Source organism: Bos grunniens, chromosome 7 (genome assembly GCF_055505025.1).
Source record: "Bos grunniens cultivar Pamir isolate PY7600 chromosome 7, Bosgru_T2T1.0, whole genome shotgun sequence".
NCBI classification, from domain to species: Eukaryota; Metazoa; Chordata; class Mammalia; order Artiodactyla; family Bovidae; genus Bos; species Bos grunniens.
In genome coordinates, this window is record NC_141171.1 from 63,657,447 (window position 1) to 63,684,072 (window position 26,626).

Below are 26,626 nucleotides of genomic sequence, written 5' to 3' on the forward strand. Positions count from 1 at the left end.
CATTGATGAGGGATGTCTGGTGTCAGTTTGGGGAGACTGGGAAGAGAAGGCAAGCATGAATGATCCAAGGGCTTTTATTTTGCGTCTTTAATGGTACCCTCTTTCCCTAGAGGTATATGCCTGAAAGGTGAGTTTTGAAAACTAGCTATATCTCTAGGACATTCAGACAGAACCTGGTCTATTACTCCAGGGTTCCACTGGCAGGAGGACTCTGCACTCCACTGAAGCTTGGACTCGGGCTGAGACTTACAGTCCACAGGGGACTGAGGGAGAGGGAGGGCGTAACTGGGGCATCATAGATGCAGTAAGTTCCAATGGCTGCTTTTCAGTCACTAGTAGAAACCTATGAAAATGGGAACAAGACTTATGTGGTATCCAACTCTATGACTGTTCTGATTTCTCCACTTTGGAGGTGTCTTGCCTAGTTCCCTTGTGTATTGCAAACACTTGAACTTATGAGGCCCATGTGTTTTGACTGTGATAGAGGTGCTGCAGGAAAGGGAAACAGTCATTCTCAAGTCCCTGGGACCAACTGCCAAGTGAGAGTCCTTGGCTTTCTGAAGGAAAGAATGCAACAATGAGTCAAAGGAAAGCAAAAGCGAGTTTAAAGAGATGCTACTCCATAGGCAGAATGCCCACTATCTCAGAGAGTGAGAGGCAGCCCTGGGGCTTGGGGTTGTTGGTTTTTTTATAGGCTGAGTAATTTCATACGCTGATGAGTGGGAGGAATATTCCTGCTATTTTTTTTTTTTTTAGTTCAAACGTATTTATTGAAGTTGAATAAATGAAATGGAAGATGACAGACCTTTTATTGGTAGTTCTTAAAAGAAAAAAGTTGAGTGAAGTGAGTTATCCTTTAGTTTTTACTTAAAAAATTTAATTGGAGGATAATTGCTTTACAATATGTTGGTTTCTGTGGTAAAACAACACAAGTCAGCCCTCTCATGTATGTATGTATGTGTGTGTGTGTGTATATCCCCTCTCCCTCTTGAGCCTCCCCCGCTGCTTCTATCCCACCCCTCTAAGTCATCACAGAGCACCAGGCTGGGCTCCCTGTGTTACATGGCAGCTTCCACTAGCTAGCTATTTGATATTTGATAGTATATATATGTCAATGCTACTTTCTCAATTTGTCCCACCCTCCTCTTCCCTTGCTGTGCCCACAAGTCTGTTCTCTATGTCTGGGTCTCCATTCTTTTCCTACAATTTGGTTCATCAGTACTATTTTTCTAGATTCCATATAGTTGTGTTAATATAAGATATTTTTCTCTGACTGACTTATCTCTGTATAACAGGTTCTGGGTTCATCCAGCGTACTACAGCTGACTCAAATTCATTGCTTTTTATGGCTTAGTAATATTTCATTGTATATATGTACCACAACTTCTTTATCCATTCATCTCTCAAAGAATATCTAGGTTTTGTCCATGTCTTAGCTACTGAAAACAGTGCTACAGTGAACACTGGGGTACATGTGTCTTTGAATTATGGTTTTCTCAGGGTATATACCCAGTAGTGGGATTGCTGGGTCATATGGTAGTTTTATTCCTAGGTTTTTGTTTTTGTTTTTTAAGAAAGAATCTCCATACTGTTCTCTATAATGGCTGTATCGATTTACTTTCCCACCAGTAGTATAAGAGGTACTTTTCTCCACATCCTCTCCAGCATTCATTGTTTGTAGATTTTTTGATGATGACCATTCTGATTGGTGTGAGGTGATACCTCATTGTAGTTTTGATTTGCATTTCTCTAACAATGAGCGATGTTGAGCTTCTTTGCGTGTGTTTTTTGGCCATCTGTATGTCTTCTTTGAAGAAATGGCTGTATTCCTGCTGTTTTGGGGAAGGTAGAGATTCTTAGGAAGTGGGCCACTGCCTACTTTTTGGCCTATTTTGGTTCTGCCCTGAAAATGTCACGGTGTTAAGGGACAGTGATTTTTTAGTATTATAATGAAGGCATAATGAGCTAAAGGTCAGTGACCACACTGTCCTCATTGATTTCAGCTGGTTGCGGCCAGTTTTTATTGCATTCTGAGCTCTGTTCCCTTTCTGCATTTATCTAGCAGCTGTGCCCTGCGCCTTTCCCTTCTATCTCAGAGGGCAAGAATCACCTGGCCTGGGATTTCTGAGGGAAAAGGTACCATGTGTTCAGATTCAGAGGAGAGAGGCTCATCCAGCTTCATGATGTGAAGGGAGTCAGGTTCTTGCCGTCTCTGTGGGAAATTATTTTCACTTTTTGAACCAATAAACAATTGAAGCCAATAGATTTCTCTTTTGTGTTGGCAGAAGACCCGGCCATCTGTGTGGCATAGCCAGAGGGCATGGGGGACCAAAGCTTCAGAAAATGTTTGAGGGAGACCTGGGGAGAGACAAACAGAGATGGGGACCTGGGACAGGGGCCAGCAGTTGTGAAAAGACAAAGAGGCTGAAGTGGCTGAAAATGAAACAGGCAAGGAAGAGTTAAACAGTGTCTGAGGAGGAAGGATGTGACAAGGGGGGTATCCTGAGGCTGGATGCTGAGGAGGTAATAATTCATCCACCCACACAGAGGATGATTGAGAAAATGATATTGTGAGCTGATAAAAGTGGAAAGACTGACCTGAATGAATAAGGAAATATGAATTGGAAATATTCTCACAAATCTATGTGTTCCTATGAATATCTGAAAGTTGGAGAGAAATTGTTGTATCTTTGTTCCAAGGAGGACCACACTATGACCAACAAATGGGCATAACTGATGCAAATTCACGTTACTCGTGTTCACTCTCCTGTTTCTATTCTTGGGAGGGAAAGGGAAAAAGAATAGACTTTCTCCCACTCTTTGGTTATAGGACAGAGGAGAAGAGGTCTTGCTCTCTCTCAACTGTGTTTGAGAGGGAGAGTGAAGTTAAAGAATAAATGCAAAGACGAAGTTGCTGTCAGTTTCACTACCTTCAAACCACCACCCCAGGAGGTGCAGGCATGTTGGCTATTCAGCAGAAGTTGTTTGCAGAAGTGGGATTAGAAGGGCAGGTGGGTGGTTGCAGTGCTCTGGGGGAAACCTTAGAGGCCAGGTTACCAGATATTGACCAGACTCTTTTCAGAAGTTTTTTTTTGTTTGTTTGTTCCCTCCTGTGGGAATCACACCTTTATTAGCAAATATACCTCTTCAAGAAAACTTCCACAGAGTCTCTTCACCCTAGTTTGATGAGGCAATTTACAATACCTCTTCTCCCTGGCTTGTGGCAGAGCCAAGCAGAAGGCGTCTACATTTTTATTCTTGTTTATGGGACTGTTTGACTTGTACATTATGTACATATATCTTTAGATATAAATACTGTTTGTGTGTGTGTGTGTATGTGTGAATGTGTTGTGTTAATAGGAGCAAAAAGATAAATCCTCTTAAGAACCTAGATGCAGGTTTGGGGGAGATAATGGTGGAACGGTCCTCAAGCCTTGGAAAGATTTATTGAACTGAATTCTCATTAAGTGACCAAGTCAAAGACATGTGAAAGAGCCTCTCCTCATTAATAACTGCTAAGTTAAGCCAGGGAACGTTGAACTGATAGGTAGGTCATTCCTTAGTCAAGTGCATTCCTTTTCCTTCCTTAAGGAAGAGAGGAAATAGCATAATAAGACTGAAAGGTCATTTATAAAGATCGGATGCAAAGTCAGTGAAGCTTTCTTTGCAACTGAATTTCTTTTTCATGTATGTTAGATACAGCAAATAAGTAATATAGCTTGAGGTTTCACAAATGAAGATGAGAGCAAAGGTCATGATCTTTTCTGTTCTTACGATGTACCAGGAACAAGCAGTTTGTCTCTCAGAAATTGTGCCCAGGAATAAAAGGAAGGCTAGAGACAGTATACTGTATTAAAGAATTCAGACTCTGAAGTTAAAATTAGCCTGGTTCTATTTAGCCTGGGGAATTAACTTAAGGGTTAAGCTGAGATTGAATCAAGTTGAAAGATCAGAGTCAACTTTTCTTTGAATTTTTGCTCTTTCAAGTTTGCTTCAAATAGCAATTCCTGTCATGCTTTAAATACCCACATGGGGATCTGTGGATTAAATGCTTTAAAACAACATACATACTTTTTCATCAGAACTCTTACAGAAAGCCCCAACTAGGTAACTTGTTAGTTATTTTCTCTATATCTGTGCATGAAGAAGTACAACATGCAGACAGACTGCAGGTTCAGTGATTTCTAATGAGAGAAACGTTCAAATTTCAGCTTCAGGATCTACAAGGAGCAAACCAGCCTGGAAAGGGCATGGCTTAGAAAATGATCTTTATTAAGTGATGGTAAAGCATGAAGTTATTGATCTCATTTTGGAATTGCTGTCTTCTAGGCAGGGAGCAAGTTATCAACTTTTTTTTTTTTTAATTAGAGTATAACTGTTGTACAATGTTGTGTTTGTCTCTTCCGTACAAAGAGGGAAATCAGCTACAGGTATAAATCCCCTCCCTTTTGAACCTCCCTCCCACCTTCCCCCATTCCATCCCATCCCACCCTTTTCAGTTCAGTCCAGTAGCTCAGTCGTGTCCGACTCTTTGCGACCCCATGGACTGCAGCACACCAGACCTCCCTGTCTATCACCAACTCCTGGAGTTTACTCAAATTTGCGTCCATTGAATCAGTGATGCCATCCAACCATCTCATCTTCTGTCGTCCCCTTCTCCTGCCTTCAATTTTCCCAGCATCAGGGTCTTTTCCAATGAGTCAGCTCTTCGCATCAGGTGGCCAAAGTATTGGAGTTTCAGCTTCAACATCAGTCCTTCCAATGAACATTCAGGACTGATTTCCTTTAGAATGGACTGGTTGGTTCTCCTTGCAGTCCAGGGACTCTCAAGAGTCTTCTCCAACACGACAATTCAGAAGCACCAATTCTTTGGCGCTCAGCTTTCTTTATAGTCCAACTCTCACATCCATACATGACTACTGGAAAAACCATAGCTTTGACTAGATGGACCTTTGCTGCAAAGTAATGTCTCTGCTTTTTAATATGCTATCTACCTTCTAGGTCATCACAAAGCACCAAGCTGAGCTCCTTGTTTTATATAGTAGCTTCCCACTAGCTATCTATTTTACATACTATCAACATTTAGGGCTGCTTTCATTTGGGTGAAATCTTACCATTCTGAAGATTTTATGACATATTTATAAATCATAAAATGGTGAAGATAGTAAGGAAAGAAACAGCATAGAAGTTAGAATTTCTGGATTTGGATTCCAGACTTGCTGTTTCTTTGCTGCTGTTCATGAGAAAATCGTTTACTTTTAGTTCATTCTGTCGAGTCTAGGCTTTATGTTTCTGTCTTTGTTTTTACACTGTCAGTTCAGTTCAGTCAGATCAGTCACTCAGTCAAGTCCGACTCTTTGCAACCCCATGAATCGCAGCACGCCAGGACTCCCTGTCCATCACCAACTCCCGGAGTTCACTCAAACTCACGTCCATCAAGTCAGTGATGCCATCCAGCCATCTCATCCTCTGTCATCCCCTTCTCCTCCTGCCCCCAACCCCTCCTGGCATCAGAGTCTTTTCCAATGAGTCAACTCTTCACATGAGGTGGCCAAAGTACTGGAGTTTCAGCTTTAGCATCATTCCTTCCAAAGAAATCCCAGGGCTGATGTCCTTTAGAATGGACTTGTTGGATCTCCTTGCAGTCCAAGGGACTCTCAAGAGTCTTCTCCAACACCACAGTTCAAAAGCATCAATTCTTCGGCGCTCAGCCGAAGTACGTAAAAATAAAGTCTGACAGTGTTTCCACTGTTTCCCCGTCTATTTCCCATGAAGTGATGGGACCAGATGTAATTATCACTAAAACATACCATGTCTCAAATGAGCATACCTTCTAGTTCAGCCTTTCTCTGCTGCCCTAAAATTCTTTGTCATCCATCACTTTGGTACTCAAAGTATATTCTGAGAACCACTACCACTGACCTGAGATGTTTATTAACATAACTGTTTATGGAACCCACCTCTCTCCTCTAGAAGATAATTTCATGAGGCAGTAAAGGGTGTGTAAGCAGCCATAGGGTTTGCATTTTTAATGAACCAATTATATCAGACTCTCAGAGGTAGAACTACAGGCATCAATATGCTTCTTAAAAGATTTTGCCTGGTGATTCCATGGTATAACCCAGATTAAAACCCATTGCCCAGAAATTAGCGAAATAGGTTCTCAGTGTATGTTTGTTAAATGACTGTCCTCTGGGGTTCTCCAGAGATGTCAAGAATGTATGTTAGTGTTTAAAGCATAATCTCGTATTCTCTAAACCCCCTTGTGTTTGACTGAAGAAGGGAATGACATCGTTTTCTGTGATTGACGGATACTGTATAACCTCTAAAAGGAGGATACAGAGAGAGTGAAAGAGCTAGAGATTTGAAGGTAGGAAAAGGAAGGGTGGCTTTGACGGTAAGTGTCACATCTCTGTCAATGTGATCAGCACAGCCGAGATCTGTGTGGAGGGCATATAGAGAGCAGAGATTCCAGAGCTCCTGGGGGATTTTTCACCTCCTGTTAGGAATTACCAGACCCCTTGATTCAAGGCTGTGACATTGCCTCCAGCAACTTGCTAATACAAAAGGACTATTTGACCAAGAGACTTGACAGTTTTGCCCTCAGGAATTTGAGTTACCAGTTTGTTTTCAAAAAATTTCCTCATGTTACTCAGCCTCTTAAGGACATGTGTTTTCTTGGCAGTGACATTCACCATTTTGCAAGAGATGGGTCTGAAATAAATTATATGTGATAATGTACAACCTGAATTCTAACTTACTAAGTCCTTACATTAAAATCTATGTGATATATATATTTTTTAAGAAAAATGCTCCTAATCTTCCTTTCTTGCTTCTTATATACCCCATACCAGTAAAATGTCTCTTTCATAGAATTTAAACTCTATGAGAATATACAAAAAGAAATGTTAGTATTAATATAATCACTGTGCTAAGAGTTTATACCATGCATGAAATAGAGGGCATCTGTGATTTTAAAAACAAAACAAAGTAAAACCAATGCCCAAAACCTTTGAAAAATGATTTCCCTCTCTCATCTCTGTCCCTCTCCTTATGGACTTCTCTAGCAGTGTACATGTCTATGCTTGGTAATCATGGCCTTGGCAAGTTGGAATTAATATTAATGAGTATGCTGTCTCTGTCAGTCCTGCTAGGACAGACAACAGTATTAATAGTCATGGTGGTAGGCAGAATAATGGCTCCCCCCAAACGTTAACATCTTAATTTCCAGTACCCGTGACTATTTCTTTCCAAGGCAAAAAGGATTGTGCTGATGTGATTAAATTAAGGATCTTGAGACAGGAAGATTATTCTGGATTATCTAGATGAGTCTAATGTAATCACATGAGTTTTTTTTTTTTTTTTTAATTTGTGTATTTTGAATTGGAGGATAATTGCTTTACAGTGTTGTGTTGGTTTCTGCCGCACATCAGCATGAATCAGCCATAGGTATACATAGGTCCCCTCCCTCCTGAACCTCCCTCACTCCTCCCACCCCATCCCACCCGTCTAGGCTGTCACAGGGCACTGGGTTGAGCTCCCTGCATCATACAGCAAGTTACCACTGGCTATCTACTTTACATATGGTAATGTATATGTTTCAGTGCTACCCTCTCAATTCATCCCACCCTCTCCTTCCCCTGCTGTGTCCACAAATCTATTCTTTATGTCTACATCTCTATTGCTGCCTTGCAAATAGGTACTATTTTTCTAGATTCTATATATATATATATATATATATGCATTAATATATGATATTTGTTTTTCTCTTTGTTACTTACTTCACTCTGTATAACAGGTGCTAAGTTCATCCACCTCACTAGAACTGACTTAAATCCGTTTTAATGGCTGCATAATATTCCATTGCATATATGTACCACAACTTCTTTATCCTTTCTTCTGTCAGTGGACATTTAGGTTGCTTCCATGTCCTGGCTATTGTAAATAGTGCTGCAATGAATATTGGGGTGCATATATCTTTTAGAATTGTAGTTGTCTCAGGGTATATTCCCAGTAGTGGGATTGTGAGTCATGTGGTAGTTTTATTCCTAGTTTTTAAAGGAAATTTCATAGTGTTCTCCTTGGTGGCTGTATCAACTTACATTCCCATCAATTGTGCAAGGGGGTTCCCTTTTCTCCACATCCTCTCCAGTATTTATTGTTTGCAGATTTTTTGATAATGGCCATTCTGACCCATGTAATCACATGAGCTTTTAAAAGTATAAAACTTTTCTTGGCTGTGTTCATAGGTAGGTAAGACTATGGAAGAGAGAACCAGAGGGATAGCTGCATGAACAGAACTCAACCCAATATTAGCAACTTTAAATGAAGATAGAGGAAGAAGCCACAAGCCAAGGGATGTAGGCAGCCTCTAGAGGCTGCAAAAAGCACGAAGACATTCTCCCCTAGAGCCTCCAGAAAGGAACACAGCCTTGTGATACCCATGTCAGAATTTTGACCTCAAGTACTGTAAGATAATAACCATGTGTTGTTTTTAAGCTATTAAGGTGGTTGTAATTTGATACAGCAGCAATGGAAATGAATGTACTCACTGTCCTGGACTGAGGGTTGGAGTCCTAGACTCAAGTTCTTGATCATGGAAGAGACTGTACTCCATGAGCTTTGACAGTCTGTGAGCTACCTTTTCCTCATCTGATAAATAAAGGAATTGGTTCCAATGAGTTGATTTCAAACGTTTTTACTCACATAACTTTTCTTCAAAAGAACTGTTACATAGAAGATGGACCTGCTCTATTGAAGCAGGGCAGCCTGAAGCCTAGTGGGCAGGAGCCCACTGTCCTCAATACAGGAGAGTGACACTGTATTGTCAGTGTCACTGGCAATGACAATCCCATCTCTGCTATAATTCATTTCTGCTATAATAAATTACCACAACCATAGTGACTTAAAAACAACACAGGGTTATTATCTTACAGTACTGGAAGTCAGAAGTCTGGCATGGGTATCACAAAGCTGTGTTCCTTCCTGAAGGCCGTGTTCCTTCTGAAGGGCAAGCTGCCAGGAGAGTTCATTCAGGTGAGCAGCTCCTATGGAGGGACAGCAATGGGGCTTAGAGATCCACCTGGCTGGATTTCTTGAATAATATACATGGGGAAATTATTATTTTTAAATTTTTGTTGGAATGGAGGCACGCTTATTTTTTTCCATATTGTATATTTTATGGCTAATGTCATTGGTCTTCTTAGAGAAATCACTGCTTTTGTCAAGGGCATAAGGGTACTATTCTTTGCTTTCTTGTAGAAGTTTTGTAGAAATGGCCATCCTGCATGGCTTCTGAGATCTTAGTTCCCTGACCAGGGATCAAACCTGCACCCCTGCGTTAGATGTGCAGAGTCCCTTAACCCTGGACCACCAGGGAAGTCCTGGAAAAATATTTTTATTGAAATACTGATGATGTAAAATATGTCAGAGGTGTATATTATAGTGATTCACAGTTTTAATGGTTATGCTCCATTTATAGTTATTATAAAATATTGGCTATCTGTGCTGCACAACATACCCTTATAGCTTATTTTATACATGATAGTTTGTACCTCTTAATCCTACATGGGAAAATTTTTAAGGGAAATATATCTGGTAATACTGATTATCAGAACAAGCACCTTGAAAATTGTTCTGTCAGAAAATTGAAAATAGCGCATTTTTGTTTTGAACAATGTGTTTATCTCCCTGAGAACGTACATTCTGTATTTCTTTAGCAAGCTAGGATAAAATCAGAGGGGGAAATCTTGTCTGAAGCTATATTAACATAGAACAGAATTTTACTGTCAACTTTGTAAAATGTTCAGTGAAACAACTCTTCAGTTGTTTTAAATGATGCCAAAAGAGTTTATTTGATCATACTATTAATTTTCAAATAGATGTGTTTGAACTTAGAGCTAGCTTCTGATTCACGTGTGATTTGTTGTTGTTGTTAGCAACCTTAGTTCTTTGGTAAGCCTTAGAATTCTTAAAATTCTTTTTTTTTTGAAGTATAATTGATTTACACTAGTAGGTTAATTTCAAGTGTACAGCAAAGTAATTCAGCTACGTCCTTATATTTTCAATTATGGTTTATCACAGGATATTGAATATAGATCGCTGTTCTGTATAGTAGGACCTTGTTGTTTATAGATCCTGTGTGTACTAGCTTGCATCAGCTAGTCCCCAAATCTCAACCCATCCCTTCCCCAAACCCGTCTCCCCTTCGGCAACTGCCAGTCTGTTCTGTGTGCATGATGCTCTTTCACAGATAGGTTCACTTGTGTCATATTTAGATGCCACATATAAGTCATGTTATATGGTATTTGTCTTTTTCTGTCTGACTTACTTCCCTTGATATGATAATCTCTAGGTCTATCCATGTTGCTACAAATGGCATTATTCCATTATTTTTATGGCTGAGTACTATTCCATTGTATGTATGTACCATATCTCCCTTATCCATTCCTCTGTTGATCAACATTTAGGCTGTTTCCCTGTCTTGGTTATTGTATATAGTGCTGCAGTGAACATAAGTGTATGTATATCTTTTCAAATTATAATTTTCTCTGGGTTTATGCCCAGGAGTGGGACTGCTAGATCAATATAGAAACTCTATTTTTAGTTTTTTGAGGAACCTCTATACTATTTTCCATAGAGGTTACACAAGATTACATTCCCACTAACAGTATAGAAGGATTCCCTTTTCTCCACACCCTCCTGAGCATTTGTTATTTGTGGACTTTCTAATGATGGCCATTCTGACTATTGAGAGGTAATACCTCAGTGTTTTTTTTTATTTTTTGAGAGATGCTAAAGTTTTTTTAACAAAGTAATATTCAGATGGTGACTGCAGCCATGAAAGTAAAAGACGCTTGCTCCATTGAAGAAAAGTTATGACTAATCTAGACAGCATATTAAAAAGCAGAGACATTATTTTGCCAATGAAGTTCCATCTGGTCAAAGCTATGGTTTTTCCAGTAGTCATGTATGGATGTGAGAATTGGATTATAAAGAAAGCTGAGCACCAAAGAACTGATGCTTTTGAACTGTGGTATTGGAGAAGACTCCTGAGAGGCCCTTGGACTACAAGGAGATCCAACCAGTCAATCCTAAAGGAAATCAGTCCTCAATATTCATTAGAAGGACTGATGTTGAAGCTGAAACTCCAATACTTTGGCCATCTGATGAGAAGAACTGACTCATTTGAAAAGATGCTGATGCTGGGAAAGATTGAAGGCAGGAGGAGAAGGTGACAACAGAGGATGAGATGGTTGGATGGCATCATCGACTCAATGGACATGAGTTTGAGTAAACTCTGGGAGTTGGTGATGGACAGGGAGGCCTGGCATACTTCAGTCCATGCGGTTACAAAGAGTAGGACATGACTGAGTGACTGAACTGAATTGAATATGCAATTATGGTAAAACATCAAAAGCTATAGGAAGAAATAAGACAAAAATTACCAGCCCTATTTTTGTTTGTTCTTTAGTTGCTCAGTCATGTCCAACTCTTTGCAACCCCATGGACTGCAGCACACCAGGCTTCCCTGTCCTCCTCCATCTCCTGGAACTTGCTCAAACTCAAGTCCATTGAGTCAGTGATGCCATCCTACCGTCTCATCTTCTGTCATCCCTTTCTCCTCCTGCCTTCAATCTTTCCTTTATTGGGGTTTTTTTCTAATGAGTTGGCTCTTTGCATCAGGTGACCAAAATATTGGAGCTTCAGCTTCAGCATCAGTCCTTCCAATGAATATTCAGAGTTGATTTCCTTTAGGATTGACTAGTTTGATCTCCTTGCAGTCCAAGGGACTCAAGAATCTTCACCAACACCACAGTTGGAACGTGTCAATTCTTCAGTGCTCAGCTTTCTTTATGGTCGAACTCTCACATCCATACATGACTATTGGAAAAACTGTAGCTTTGACTAGATGGATCTTTATCGGCAAAGTAATGTCTCTTCTTTTTAATATACTGTCTAGGTTTGTCATAGCTTTTCTTCCAAGAAGCAAGCGTCTGTTAATTTCATGGCTGCAGTCACCATCTGCAGTGAATTTGGAGCCCCAAAACATAGTCTCTGTTTCCATTGTTTCCCCATCTACTTGCCATGAAGTTATAGGAGCAGATGCCATGATATTTTTTGTTTGAATGTTGATATTTGTCAGCTTTTTCACTCTCCTCTTTCACCTTCATTAAGAGACTGTTTAGTTCCTCTTCACTTTCTGCCATAAGGGTGGTGTCATCTGCATATCTGAGGTTATTGATATTTCTCCCAGCAATCTTGATTCCAGATTGTGCTTCATCCAGTCCAGCATTTCTAATGATGTATTCTACATATAAGTTAGATAAGTAGGGTAACAATATACAGCCTTGATGTACTCTTTTCCCAATTTGGAACTAGTCTGTTGTTCCATGTCCAGTTCTAACTGGTGCTTGTTGACCTGCATACAGGCTTTTCAGGAGGCATTTTAGTCCTCCTCAAAACCCAAAATTCATTTCTTGGATAACAACTTAATAGATTCATGTATGTCTATAAATTTTCTCAAACAGAAGGTATCAGTTTATATTCATAATCTGTCAGTAAGTAAACTGAGTTGTCTTTTTCAGTGACAGAGGTAGACTGCCAGAATCATTCTGAAGTCTTTTTCTAGAAAGAGGAAAAGACCCTCACAGCTCACAAATAAAATATTTGGCCAGCTATCTTCAAAAGGGAAAAAAATGGGTACAGGAGAGCATTTTACACTTTTTATAAAAATTTTCAATTTCTTATCATATTGATCTTCGATCTTTAATACTAAGTTGTCTTAAAGAATTATCTACGTGTAAATAAGGTAATTATCTTGTCTTCATCTCATCTTATATTCCTTTAACTTCTGTTTTGTTTGCTTCCATGCCTCAAAGTCACAAAATTACTTCCTTTTCCAGAGGAAATCATCATCACAAAACACATAACCACTTACAGGAAATCCATGTTGCAAGAGTCATTGAATAACAGGACATCTTCTTCTGACACTATAGGCCAGCACATGCCCTGAAGGGCTTTCAGAGTCATCCACACCCTGGCGGAGCTGGTACTACATGATTGTTTGATAGTTTATGAGTGATAGAATATATGAGCTAGTGGTTTTGTTTTGTACTATATTGTTTTTATGGTACAACTGGTTGTTTTGTATCATATGTTACAAATCAAACCCAGTCCCTACTGTCAAGGACTGTGGAGCTTAGCAATTTTTATGACTTTGATCTGCTTATAAATGGAAGAGATGGACTGCCTTGTATATACATTCACATGGATTTGGAAAGAAAACTTGATGTCCTGGTAGCTTTTTTATTTTTATTTTTATTTATTTTTCCAATTTAGTAGAATCTTTTTTCTTTTTTTGTTTTTTGTTTTTTTTTAATTTTATTTTATTTTTAAACTTTACATAATTGTATTAGTTTTACCAAATATCAAAATGAATCCGCCACAGGTATACATGTGTTCCCCATCCCTTTTTTAAATTGGAGAGTAATTGCTTTACACAGTTGTGTTGGTTTTTGCCATATAATGTCATGAATCAGATGTAAGTTTACATACATACATATGTGTGTGTGTATATATATATACATATATCCTCAGTGTAGTTTTGATTTGCATTTCTCTAATAATTATGCTTCTTGTTTATTTATTTATTGTTTTGATGGCTATTTTCAATACAGATGGAAATGTTACCTTGCAACTCAAAATGAGAATTTGAAAAACTGAGGATAGGGGGCAATTTGATATTCAGACACAGGATGATTCTCTTCGGAGAAGGCAATGGCACCCCACTCCAGTACTCCTCCCTGGAGAATCCCATGGATGGGGGAGCCTGGAAGGCTGCAGTCCATAGGGTTGCTGAGTGTCGGACACGACTGAACGACTTCACTTTCACTTTTCACTTTCATGCTTTGGAGAAGGAAGTGGCAACCCACTCCAGTGTTCTTGCCTGGAGAATCCCAGGGACGGGGGAGCCTAGTGGGCTGCCGTCTATGGGGTCACACAGAGTCGGACATGACTGAAGTGACTTAGCAGCAGCAGCAGCAGCATGATTCTCCTAGAAGAGGGGGTGCTATTTCTAGACAGCAGTGCTAGGGATGAGCTAGTAACATGGAGCAGAGGTTTGGAAGAGCAGTGAAATTATGGTGACACAGCAGTGACCCTGACATGGCATATATGTAAGTATATGAGGAAAAGAAAGTGTTAGTCACTCAGTCATATCCAACTCTTTGTGACCCCATGGACTGTAGCCTACAGGCTCCTCTGTCCACGAGATTCTCCAGGCGAGAATCCTAAGTAGCCATTCCCTTCTCCAGGGGATCTTCTTGACCCAGGGATCAAACCCAGGTCTCCTGCATTGCAGGCAGATTCTTTACCATCTGAGCCACCAGGGAAGCCCTATACATAGGTGTATGTATACACACGTTTACATGTATATGCATACATACATATGAGAGAGTCCATTCCTAGTTAGGTTGATAAGAAGTCCAGGATTCCTGGTGAGAAGAAAAGAGTCCGGAGCCCTCAAGAAGGAGAAAGCTGTCTGGGGCTCTCAAGGAGAAAAGGACAAATGTTCTTTTCTATATTGCTTTGTCTTAGTTAATATAACAATGTATCTTGCTTGAGGACATGTTTCTCCTTAACAAGAACCTTCTGACCAATCCTGTCATCTTAAAATGTATATTATAGGAGTGGGTCTGGTAAGATCTTTCTATTGTTCATTCTAATCTTGTTAATTTAAGATGTATGTTGCGGGAGTGGGTCTGAAAAAAAGTATATAAGGCCTTGATAACACTAGCAAGGGGGGCATTCTCCATCCCCTTTCTGCTGTCTATGTCAGAAGCTTTCTTTGTCCCTTTTCTTACTTTAATAAAAATTCTGCTTCACAAAAGCTCTTGAGTGATCAAGGCTTGTCCCTGGTCCTGAAGCTAAATCTTCTTCTTCGGAGATGACAAATCCGGCATCGTTCACCATAAGCTATCACATGTACCTGTATATGTATATATTTATAATACAAAGGCATCCTGAGTATTAAAAATGACATTTCAGTCTATAAGAAAGAAAGTCTAAGTGATTGATAATCTCACCTCCTAGAGACACAACACTTCTGTGTGTCTTCTGGTCTTTTTTTGTGGCACCCAAATTCCTCACATAATCACCCTCATTCACTAAAAGACATTTTGATATCATCACCAAGATTGTCATTTTCTAATTAGATAACCCTGAGTAGAGTTTGATTTCTTCCATGTTACAGGAACCTAGTTACTTAACCTTTCTAAGATTTCCTCAACTGTACGAGGAATACAACTACTATGCAAATAATACTAGGAATGTTGTCCCAAGGAAGAGAAATATGATTCTCAGTCTTGACTGTGCATAAGAATCACCCAAAATCCTTGAAAAATTCTGATCACCCCACTTCCTCAGAGTACTGACTTCATTGCATTGCCCTGGCTTGTCCTGTTTTTTCTAAACTCTTCTCTAGATGACTGTGATGCAGCCAGGACTGGAAAGCACTGCAATAATGTGTGCAAAGCTCTCAATACTTAGAACTCAGAAAGGCATGAGCACCATTATTATACTGTGTTTTTGAAAAGAAAATGAATTAATAAAACATGCTCTCATTGTATTTCTATTTTTCTATATGATGTGCAGTTTTTATTGCCAAGTATGTGTCATTATCTTCATCAAGTTCTGTGGCTGCTTGGTATTCAGTAGTATCGTGACAGTCCAGTTTACTTGATTAGCTGTACATTAGAAATTTAAGTCATTCTAAGTATTCGACTATTCTAAAGAGTATTGCAAAGAGTCTTGTGCTTATAAATCTTCATAGCTTTTCAACTATTTCCTTAGGAACTGCTGGCTCAGAGGGTACATCCATTTTTGAGGCTTCTGAACATTGCCAAATTGCCCTGTTTAATGGGATGATCAATATCATTTAGGATACATTACAGCTACAAATAAGAAAAAGCTTAGTTCAAATTGACTTGAACAATAAAGGAGATTTATTGGCTCAAATAACTGGTAAATCTAGAGATTAAGTGAATTTCAGAGCTAGTTGGATTCAGCATTTCAATGATACCATCAAAGATCTGTCTATATCATTTCATCTCTTGCCTTAGCCCTATTCCATACCAGCTTTTTTTCTATGGTCAGAATAAGACTGCCAACAGTTCCTGGAGCAACAAGCTTCTTAATCCAGATACAGTGTAATAAATGTCTCTTTAAGACATTTTCCTAGAACAAGGAAGCTTAAACTTTCAGCAAACCCATGCCTCACCTCTTATTGATCCAATTTTGATTAATCAGAGATGAGAATATCCTAATCAGTTTATGCCTGAGTCACATATTTTACCCTTAAGAAGGATGGAGTAATCTTCTCCCACAGCTCCTTGGGTGCAGAAGGGAGGCTTTGATATCCACAGTGACCAAGATCAACAAAATTCAAAAGAGAATCATAGCAGGATGCTTCTCATAAAGTTGAAAAGAGGGGAAGAAAGTGAGTTGATGAGAAATGTGTGTGCTAAGTAATTTCAGTAAAGTCCAATTCTTTGTGACCCTGTGGACTGTAGCCTGCAAGGTTCTTCTGCCCATGGAATTCTCCAGGCAAGAATACTGGAGTGGGTTGCCATGCCGTCTTCCAGGGGATCATCCAAGCCCAGGGATCGATCCCATGTCTCTTATGTCTCCTGTAATGGCAGATGGGAGTGACACCTGATAGGGTTATGTTGGATTAATAGCTATTTTACCAATTGTATCAGTTCTGTCTGCCTCCAGTATTTGGTACCAAACAAGTGTGGATTTCAGGAGAACAAGGATGTCTATTATTTTTTTAGCCAATCATTGCACCCTCCTTGCCTCCTAGCACTGTACAGAGCACCTGTTTCCATATATTTTAAATCCATTTAATTTGTCATCAACACAATTCCTGGAACAGTAAGTGTTTAACTTTATGTTGTTTAAACTATAAAATTAGAGTTGTGTGTTTTTAGTTGTTTAAGGAATATTCAGCATCTGTTTTCACTCTCTCATCCACAATCTAAACTATAAATTTCTTGAAGTACAAATATAGAATTTTGGTGTGTGTGTATGTGTCTGTTTAAGTGTGTGTAAGAGAGAGAGAGAAACTGACTTGTAAATGGCAATGTGTCCAAAAATACTCCATGTGTGATGAATTACAACTTTCTAGGCAATGGCACCCCACTCCAGTACTCTTGCCTGGAAAATCCCATGGACAGAAGAGCCTGGTGGGCTGCAGTCCATGGGGTCGCTAAGAGTCAGATGTGACTGAGCGACTTCACTTTCACTTTCCACTTGCATGCACTGGAGAAGGAAATGGCAACCCACTCCAGTGTTCTTGCCTGGAGAATCCCAGGGACGGGGGAGCCTGGTGGGCTGCCATCTATGGGGTCGCACAGAGTCAGACACGACTGAAGTAACTTAGCTGCAGTGACTGTAGCAGGGTTTAATAGGTCATTGGTTCCTAATTAGTGCCTACAGATGAACATACTCTCTTATTTAGAGACACTCAGCTAAGGAACATTCCATTTCTAGCAGCACTTAGACTAAAATCCTCCTTACCTTCAGTTGGAGTCTGGATATAGACATCTGGAAAGATCATGCATTGATTTACTTGAAAAACATTACCTGTGTGGCCAGGTTCTAATTGGATTCCACCTTATCATGAAAGAGATTGTACAATGTTTCCTCTGGTGCTGTCCCTCTGGCAATTCCCCCAATAACATTCTGCCTTGCTACCATTCTTTCAAACCCACACCCAGAGGAGTCTGGGATTTGGAAGTATTAACATTTAGATTAATTTCTCATGGCAGTTAGGTTATTGGATTTCTCCCTCTTGCCAACACTCCTTAAACTGCTGTAACTATCACAGTCTCCAGTGGACCTCTTAAATAGAAAGCATTGGTGGAATAATGTCTACTGAAAAGGATTCTATCAATTCTGTCTACCTCCAGCATTTGGTACAAAAACATTACACTGAAATATATTTGCAAAAATGTCAGTATTTGTATTTCAGGGAACTTTGAAAGATAATTTAGTCCTTCCACGACTCTAAGTGGAACAGCTGCTTGGCCAGGTCGGAGATGTAATTGTCATGACATATGTGAAACAAATTGTCCTCTTGTGCTTAAACCTTTTCTGCTGAAATCAAACATATATTTAAAGAATAAAATTCTTTTAAAAATGCGGCTTGGAGAAAATTGGGAACTTTTATTTTTGGTATTAGATGAATTATTCCCTAATATATAGTTGAAATTCATTTATGTGTAATGAGTATAAATTTCATTCCACATAACTTAGTAAAAGAAATACCACATCAATTCATTTCTCTGTATCAAACCGAATTCAACTCTGAGACCTACCATTCCATCTGTTAAGTTTTGAGGCACCTTCCCTCTCCCTAATTTTACTCAAGGGCCAGATTATCCTGTATGTCTCTGCTGCTGCTACTGCTAAGTCACTTCAGTCATGTCCGACTCTGTGCGACCCCGTAGATGGCAGCCCACCAGGCTCCGCCGTCCCTGGGATTCTCCAGGCAAGAACACTGGAGTGGATTGCCGTTTCCTTCTCCAATGCATTAAAGTGAAAAGTGAAAGTGAGTTGCTCAGTCGTGTCCGCCTCTCAGTGACCCCTTGGACTGCAGCCCACCAGGCTCCTCCATCCATGGGATTTTGCAGGCAAGAGTACTGGAGTGGGGTGCCATTGCCTTCTCCGGGTCATGGCCAAAGAACATTCACAAAGTTCAGCTCACCATGGTCATGTAGGGAGCTCACTGTCCCAACTTGATGACTCACTGGTGGAGGGTGACTGCCACTAGGGACTGAGCGTGAACCTGCTGACAGGTTATGATAGCTCCTAAGTAATGATGAAAATGTCACTAAAATGGTAACAGAAGAATAGACTCTTCCCTCAAACATGTCTAATGGTCTTGCTTCTCAATATTTAAGACACATAACTGAAGACACATAACTTGAGCAGTGCAGTGATAACCAGTTGTTAGAGCACAATTTAACTGCTAGAAGAGCAAAATAGTGAGAAGATAGCCTAAGACTGCCATTTGTTAAAAAGCTTTGTTCTTCCACCAAATCAACAGGGTAGATCTTACCTGCCAAGTTAGATCCTGAATACCTTCACCTGTTCCCCTTTCCCACTTCATCCTCACCCTTCACTGGGCCTCTAGTGAAGGACCTGTAAAAATACAAGCTACCAAATAGGTATAGGACTCTCTACTTAAAGAGTTGCCTCCTTTAAAAGGAAATGCCAAACCTGTTTTCTTCTTGCAATTGAAGAAGTTCACTTAAGAGTTCAGTCTGCATTGGCCATTTGCCGTTGTCCCCCTAGTAAGCGAGCACCATTGCCATCAGCTTCTGATTTCTTGTTTGGAGATCCATGTTATTCCAGGGAAGCTGATCTGATCCTTAGAAAATCCTGACACTGATCATTATTCACTGTAAGCCTTTTGATGGGCAAGAGATGTTCTTACTCATTTCCAGCCTCTGTCTTAGGTTCTGTGTACTTTATTTAGCCTCAGGGATGAGATTTTCTCAGTATTCCTGTTCCTCCCTCTGGGCTGCCAAATTCTGTCTTGCATCAGGGAGTCTTGTTTGAGAGCAAGTTTCCTACCCCTCATTCAATGGTGCTGATTTAGGACTTCAGATGAGTTTCCTGACATCCCCTTAGTGGAAGGTGGCTCTGGCCTGGGAGGTAAGAGTTTCCCACCCTTTTGTAGAAGGAGATTTTTCTTATTCCACTGAGATTCCATTCTTATCCAACTGAGAAAAAAATATACATTTTATAAATTTTTAAAAAAAATTTGTTTTTGATGAGATTATGGCAAAACAGGCTTTCTTCAATGTTGCTGGGCAGAGTGCTAATAGATCTGACCCCAATGGAGGGGAAATTTGATGACATGAAAGAAAATTATGCATGTATATGCCTTTTAGGAATCTATTCCTAAAATATGCTGGAACAAATATGAAGCAATGTATGTGCAGGATTTTTTATTGTGCCATATTTATAAAACAATGGAATCATCTGGTTAAATAAATGTATCTATACAATAGAGTGTTAAGCTGCCGTTTAAAAAAATGAAGGAAAATATTTGACATATTATACTTGACCACATATATAGAGACATCTCTAGGCTAGATGGTCAAATGGAAAAGTAAGAACAAAAGGAAGGCAAGTAGATGAGATGGTTAACTTTATATGATATCTTGGCTAGGCTGTGGTGCTCACTTGTTCGGTCAAATACTAATCTAGATGTTGCTGTGGAGGCGTTTTCTAGATATGATTAATGTTTACAATCAGTTGGCCTTAGTGAAAGTGAAAGTCACTCTGTCATGTCTAACTCTTTGCGACCCCATGGACTACACAGTCCATGGAATTCTCCAGGCCAGAATACTGGAGTGAGTAGCGTTTCTCTTCTCCAGGGGATCTTCCCAACCCAGGGATTGAACCCAGGTCTCCGGCATTGCAGGCGGATCTTTTCCAATTGAGCTCTCAGGGTAGTTGGCCTTCAGGAAAGCAAGTTAGCATCCACAAGGTAGGTGAGCCTCAACCAATCAGCTGAAGGCCACTGGAGCACAATCCAGGTTTCTCAGAGAAGGAATTCTGCCTCTAGACTGTAACAGAATTCTTGCCTGAGTTTCTAGCCTGCTGGCCTGCTCTACAGGTTTCAGACTCAAGACTGTAACATCAGCTCTTTCCTGAATTTCTAGCCTGTGAATTTTATGTATCCTATTGGTTCTTTTCCTTTGGAGAACCCTGATTGTTACAGTAGATAAATAAAATATAAGATATAGTATGCTGCTTTTTGTGTATAAGGTAAAATATCAGAAGAATAAACTAGAAATTACCCCACCCACAAAAAATAGATCAGCTAAAGGAGACAATGGGTACAGATAAAGAAAAAATGGAAATTAGATCTATTTAAGTACACCTTAATAAACTTGTTTCTTACTTGAAATAAAATTTTTTGTTTGTTTATTTTGAAATCAGGCAAAGTTTGATCTCTTAATTTAGCATCCTTTTCCTTTTAAAATGCATAATTATTACTATCTAAATAACATAGTATCTAGTCTTACACATTTTTGACTTTTTATAAAGATGGAGTCATACTTTGGTTTTCAACTTGACTTTTTCCTCTAAAGTGTTTTTTCCTGATATCCATTTATGTTGATATCTATTTATTCCTTTTTTTCTATTTTATAGCATTGTATTATGTAAATACACCACAATTTTTCAATTTCCTTGTGGTTGATACTTCTACAGAAATTCTTGTACAAATTTTATTGCAGAAGGGCAAAAATTTCCCTAGGATATTTGATTAGGAAGAGAATTTCAGAATTGGGTAGAGGATAAATGAATGTGAATATCTTCCATTTCCTAGAGTAATAGCAGTTTGCTTCATGTGGTTGTACCAATTTGCATTTCTAACTGGAATTATAGGAATTATAGGAATGATTTCCAATGATTTCCATTCTGCATTCTTCCACATCCTTACCAACACTTGTTATTGGCAGCTTTTCTAATTCTTGCTGACCTGGTAGTTAGAAAATTGTTAAATTTCAGTAACTTTATTACTTGTCTTTAGGTCTTCCATTACTTAGTATTTTAAGTTCTATTTCTCTCAATTTTTTGTTCTTTTTGATTTCTTAATGGTTGATGTTTTTAATTGTCTTAGAGTTATTGTATAGTCTCTTTAGATTTCTTGTTATCCAAAGTTCTTGGGGGTTTTAATCATCCTATTATGTTTAATTCTCATTAATGATGGAGAGTTTCCTGTGTATTTAATACTTTTTAAATTATGTTCTTCTCTCAGTGGTGTTTTATCTGATAGAATCTCGGGCAGTTGAGGCTCCTACGTCTGCCTACAGTGTTTTTGCTCTGGCTTCTGGTGAGCACTCTAAGAATGGGCACTTGAGCAGCCTGGGATCGACTATACATTAGTTACTTGACCTGAGGGTTTCAGAAACACTGATTAAGTTTCAACCTCAAATCTAAGGTTTTGGTGCCAAGACAACTTTAATGCTGTAGAAAAAGAAAGATATTCATTGAGCATGTATCATTTACCTACAGTTGTCCCAAGTCTGTTCTGAAAGGAAGTTCTGAAAGATTTTTGATCCCAATTAAAAAAGAATAGTGTGTCTTGAGGAGAAGGCAAAGGCATCCCACTCCAGTACCCTTGCCTGGAAAATCCCATGGATGGAGGAGCCCGGTAGGCTGCAGTCCACGGGGTCGCTAAGAGTTGGACAGGACTGAGCGACTTTACTTTCACTTTTCACTTTCATGCACTGGAGAAGGAAATGACAACCCACTCCAGTGTTCTTACCTGGAGAATCCCAGGGACGGGGGAGCCTGGTGGGCTGTGGTCTATGGGGTTGCACAGCGTCAGACACGACTGAAGAGACTTAGAAGCAGCAGCAGCAGTGTGTCTTGAACTCTGTTCCCTTAAAAATAATTACATGATAGAGCTAGAGTTACATAAATCTTCAAGATAATTAACTTGTAATGATTTATTTTTATTCCTTTTAAAAATGTCCTGTATGTTCTAAGTAAACATGAAATTTATAGCTACAATATATCTTATTTTACTAATTTTGTGGGATTTTTTTAAGCCAAGTATGTAGTAGTTCAACAAACCACATTCTCATTTTCTTTTAGGTGAGTGAAGAAATGCTGGATACTTATTTCAAAAATTATAACCCACTAATTCATCTAGCAGGAAATACCTGAAATGTAGGTAGTCTGTTAATTGAGTCAAATTAAAGCTGGAAAAAAAAAAAAAGCACAAATGTCCCTAAAGTAACTATTTTTTCCAAACCTAAATGTATGATGTACACTTTGCAGTCAAGGCTGGCTTTGTCTTGTTACTATCAATTACATGGCTTTCTTTCTATTCTTACTTGCCCTATTTTTGGTGAAAATTACTTCTCTTACAGGCCAAGTAGATGTTTCTCATCTATGCTCTTTAAAAACAAAATTCTACCTAATGTGATAGAATTTTTATCAGGTGTTTTTTCTTGTATTAACTTAGACATTAAGTTCCTAATAATTCCACTAGGCAGTGTTATGAAATATTAAAGAATATGTGTAAGGAATATTTTTTTCAAGAAAATTAAGTATGGTTCTGTGATATACAATTTTTACCTAAAAAGAAAAACCCTTGTGATAAATGTCCAATTGCTTTTCCCTATCTTTCCACCTAGCCTAAAAAAAAAAAAAAAAAAAATTGCTTGTCTGGAGATCAGTGATATAGTATACTAACAATACAAACATTTTTTAAAAAGTAAAAAGTTGTTGCCCACCCCCCAAATACATTCTCTTTAAAACTCATATTTTAAATACACTGAGGTTATCCCTGTGTTTTGAGAGTAATTGCTACATACCAGTTCTCAGTTTGGATGTTACTTCTGCTTGGGGATCACTGTGAACTCTTTCTACACTCTCTCTCCACCAGCACCTTGAATTTCCCTTATTAGAGTATGAATAGCACTGTATCATAATCTCCTGTTATTTGCAGCTGTCACAGATACATTACTGAGAAGCACATGACAGTCTTTCCGGTGTGCTTTTCTGAGTCTTTGAAAGTGTTTGTTATAATCACTGTGTCAAAAGAATAAAAGGATTACTGATATTCACCTTATTGACTCTGAATAAGTAAGAAAAGATTCTAAAAGAATTTTAGAGCTAAAATAACCCAGGAACATTGGCTTATTGTAGTTAAAGATACTTCAATTAAAAAATTCTAAAAAAAATATTGATCTATCCATTCACATGTACAGCTGAGGAAACTGAAAACTAGGAAAGGAAAGTAGCTAACCAAAAAGGTGGTCATTGATAAACCTCAGTTCAGTTCAATTGCTCAGTCGTGTCTGACTCTTTGTGACCCCATGAATCGCAGTACACAAGGCCTCCCTGTCCATCACCATCTCCCAGAGTTCACTCAAACTCATGTCTGTTGAGTCGGTGATGCCATCCAGCCATCTCATCCTCTGTCGTGCCCTTCTTCTCCTGCCCCCAATCCCTCCCAGCATCAGAGTCTTTTCCAATGAGTCAACTTTTTGCATGAGGTGACCAAAGTACAGAGTTTCAGCTTTAGCATCATTCCTTCCAAAGAACACCGAGGGCTGATCTCCTTTAGATTGGACTGGTTGGATCTCCTTGCAGTCCAAGGGACTCTCAAGAGTCTTCAACACCACAGTTCAAAAGCATCAATTCTTCGGCACTCAGCCTTCTTCACAGTCCAACTCTCGCATCCATACATGACCACTGGAAAAACCATAGCCTTGACTAGACGGACCTTTGTTGGCAAAGTAATGTCTCTGCTTTTGAATATGCTATCTAGGTTGGTCATAAGTTTCCTTCCAAGGAGTAAGCGTCTTTTAATTTCATGGCTGCAATCACCATCTGCAGTGATTTTGGAGCCCAAAAAGATAAAGTCTGACACTGTTTCCACTGTTTCCCCATGTATTTCCCGTAAAGTGATGGGACCAGATGCCATGATCTTAGTTTTCTGAATGTTGAGCTTTAAGCCAACTTTTCCACTCTCCACTTTCACTTTCATCAAGAGGCTTTTGAGTTCCTCTTCACTTTTTGCCATAAGGGTGGTGTCATCTGCATATCTGGTTATTGATATTTCTCCCAGCAATCTTGATTCCAGCTTGTGCTTCTTCCAGTCCAGCATTTCTCATGATGTACTCTGCATATAAGTTAAATAAGCAGAGTGACACTATACAGCCTTGATGTACTCCTTTTCCTATTTGGAACCAGTCTGTTGTTCCATGTCCAGTTCTAAATGTTGCTTCCTGACCTGCATACAGGTTTCTCAGTAAACCTAGGTAAAAATAAATATCTCTTAAATCATATTTCAGGCTATTTCCAGGAGATAGTTGCTGAACATGACAATAAATTGAGTCTTTATTGTAAACTAAGCATGGTGCTAAGTGATTGACATTTGCTTTCTCATTTAGTCCCCAAAACAACCTGATAACATTGATGCAGGTTTTATCCATGTTGTATAGGCCAAGGAAATGGCAATCCACTCCAGTACTATTGCCTGGAAAATCCCATGGACAGAAGAGCGTGGTAGGCTACAGTCCATGGGATTGCAAAGAGTTGGACACGACTGAGCGACTTCACCTACTTACAGTCCATAAAAGGCCTACTACTATAAGTTACTCCTACAAGTTGAGAAAAGCATCAGGAAGTAGAAGCAGGGTTTCTACTTGTAACTCCAGAGCCCACTTTCCATTCTGCACCCCAAACTCAGGACCCTTCCCCTAGATGGGAGACTGCTAGACTGGCTGTTTAAATGGTTCAGTTCATTTCAGTTTCTCAGTTATGTCCGACTCTTTGTGACCCCATGGACTATAGCACACCAGGCTTCCCTGTACATCAAAAACTCCCAGAGCTTGCTCAAACTCATGTCCATTGAGTCGGTGATGCCATCCGACCATCTTTTCCTCTGTCATCCCCTTCTCCTCTTCCCTTCAATCTTTCCCAGCATCAGGGTCTTTTCTAAGGAGTAAGTTCTAAGCATCAGGTGGCCAAAGTATTGCAGCTACAGCTTTAGCATCAGTCCTTCCAATGAATATTCAGGACTGATTTCCTTTAGGATGGGATGGTTGGATCTCCTTACAGTCCAGGGGACTCTCAAGAGTCTTCTCCAACACCACAGTTCAAAAGCATCATCAATTCTTCTGCACTCAGCTTTCTTTATAGTCCAACTCTCACATCCATACATGAATATTGGCTTTCACTAGATGGACCTTTGATGGCAAAGTAATGTCTCTGTTTTTTAATATGCTGTCTAGGTTGATCATAGTTTTTCTTCAAAGAGGCAAGTGTCTTAATTTCATGGCTGCAGTCATCATCTGCAGTAATTTTGGAGCCTCAAAAATTAAAGCCTCTCACTATTTCCATTGTTTCCCTATCTATTTGCCATGAAGTAATGAGACTGGAAAGAGAAGGCAATAGGAACTCACTCCAGTACTCTTGCCTGGAAAATCCCATGGACAGAGGAACCTGGTGGGCTACAGTCCATGGGGTTGCGAAGAGTCAGACATGCCTGAGTGACTTCACTTTTCACTTTCATGCACTGGAGAAGGAAATGGCAACCCACTCCAGTATTCTTGCCTGAAGAATCCCAGGGATGGAGGAGCCTGGTAGGCTGCCGTCTATGGGGTCGCACAGAGTCAGACACGACTGACACGAGTTAGCAGCAGCAGCAGCAGCAATGAGACCAGATGCCATGATCTTAGTTTTCTGAATGTTGAGTTTTAAGCCAGATTTTTCACTCTCCTCTTTCACTTTCATCAAGAGGCTCTTGAGTTCTTCTACGCTTTCTACGTATCTGACTTTATTAATATTTCTCACCAGAAATTGATTCCAGCTTGTGTGTCATCCAGCCCAGCATTTTACATGATGTATGTACTCTGCATATAAGTTAAATAAGCAGGATGACAAGATACAGCCTTTACACACTCCTTTCCCAATTTAGAACCAGTCCATTGTTCCATGTCGGGTTTTAACTGTGCTTCTTGACCTGCAAACAGATTTCTCAGGAGGCAGGTAAAGTGATCTGGTATTCCTATTTCTTGAAGAA

General features: G+C 39.5%; 1 long non-coding RNA gene across 20 annotated transcripts in view; it reads left to right on the plus strand.

Moving 5' to 3' along the window:
- The window catches only part of LOC147369714 (uncharacterized), a 694,358-nt gene that overhangs the window by 450,013 nt on the left and 217,719 nt on the right, over positions 1-26,626 (plus strand). Inside the window, exon 5 of one of the 20 annotated variants that reach the window (XR_015167790.1) lies at positions 20,451-20,575. The exons of 16 other annotated variants lie outside the window; for them this stretch is intronic. This is a non-coding gene — a long non-coding RNA (uncharacterized LOC147369714). Of the gene's footprint in view, positions 1-190; positions 677-2,062; positions 2,241-20,450; positions 20,576-26,626 lie in introns of those variants that run through there. 3 more of the 20 variants (XR_015167787.1, XR_015167789.1, XR_015167794.1) reach the window with 3 other exon arrangements.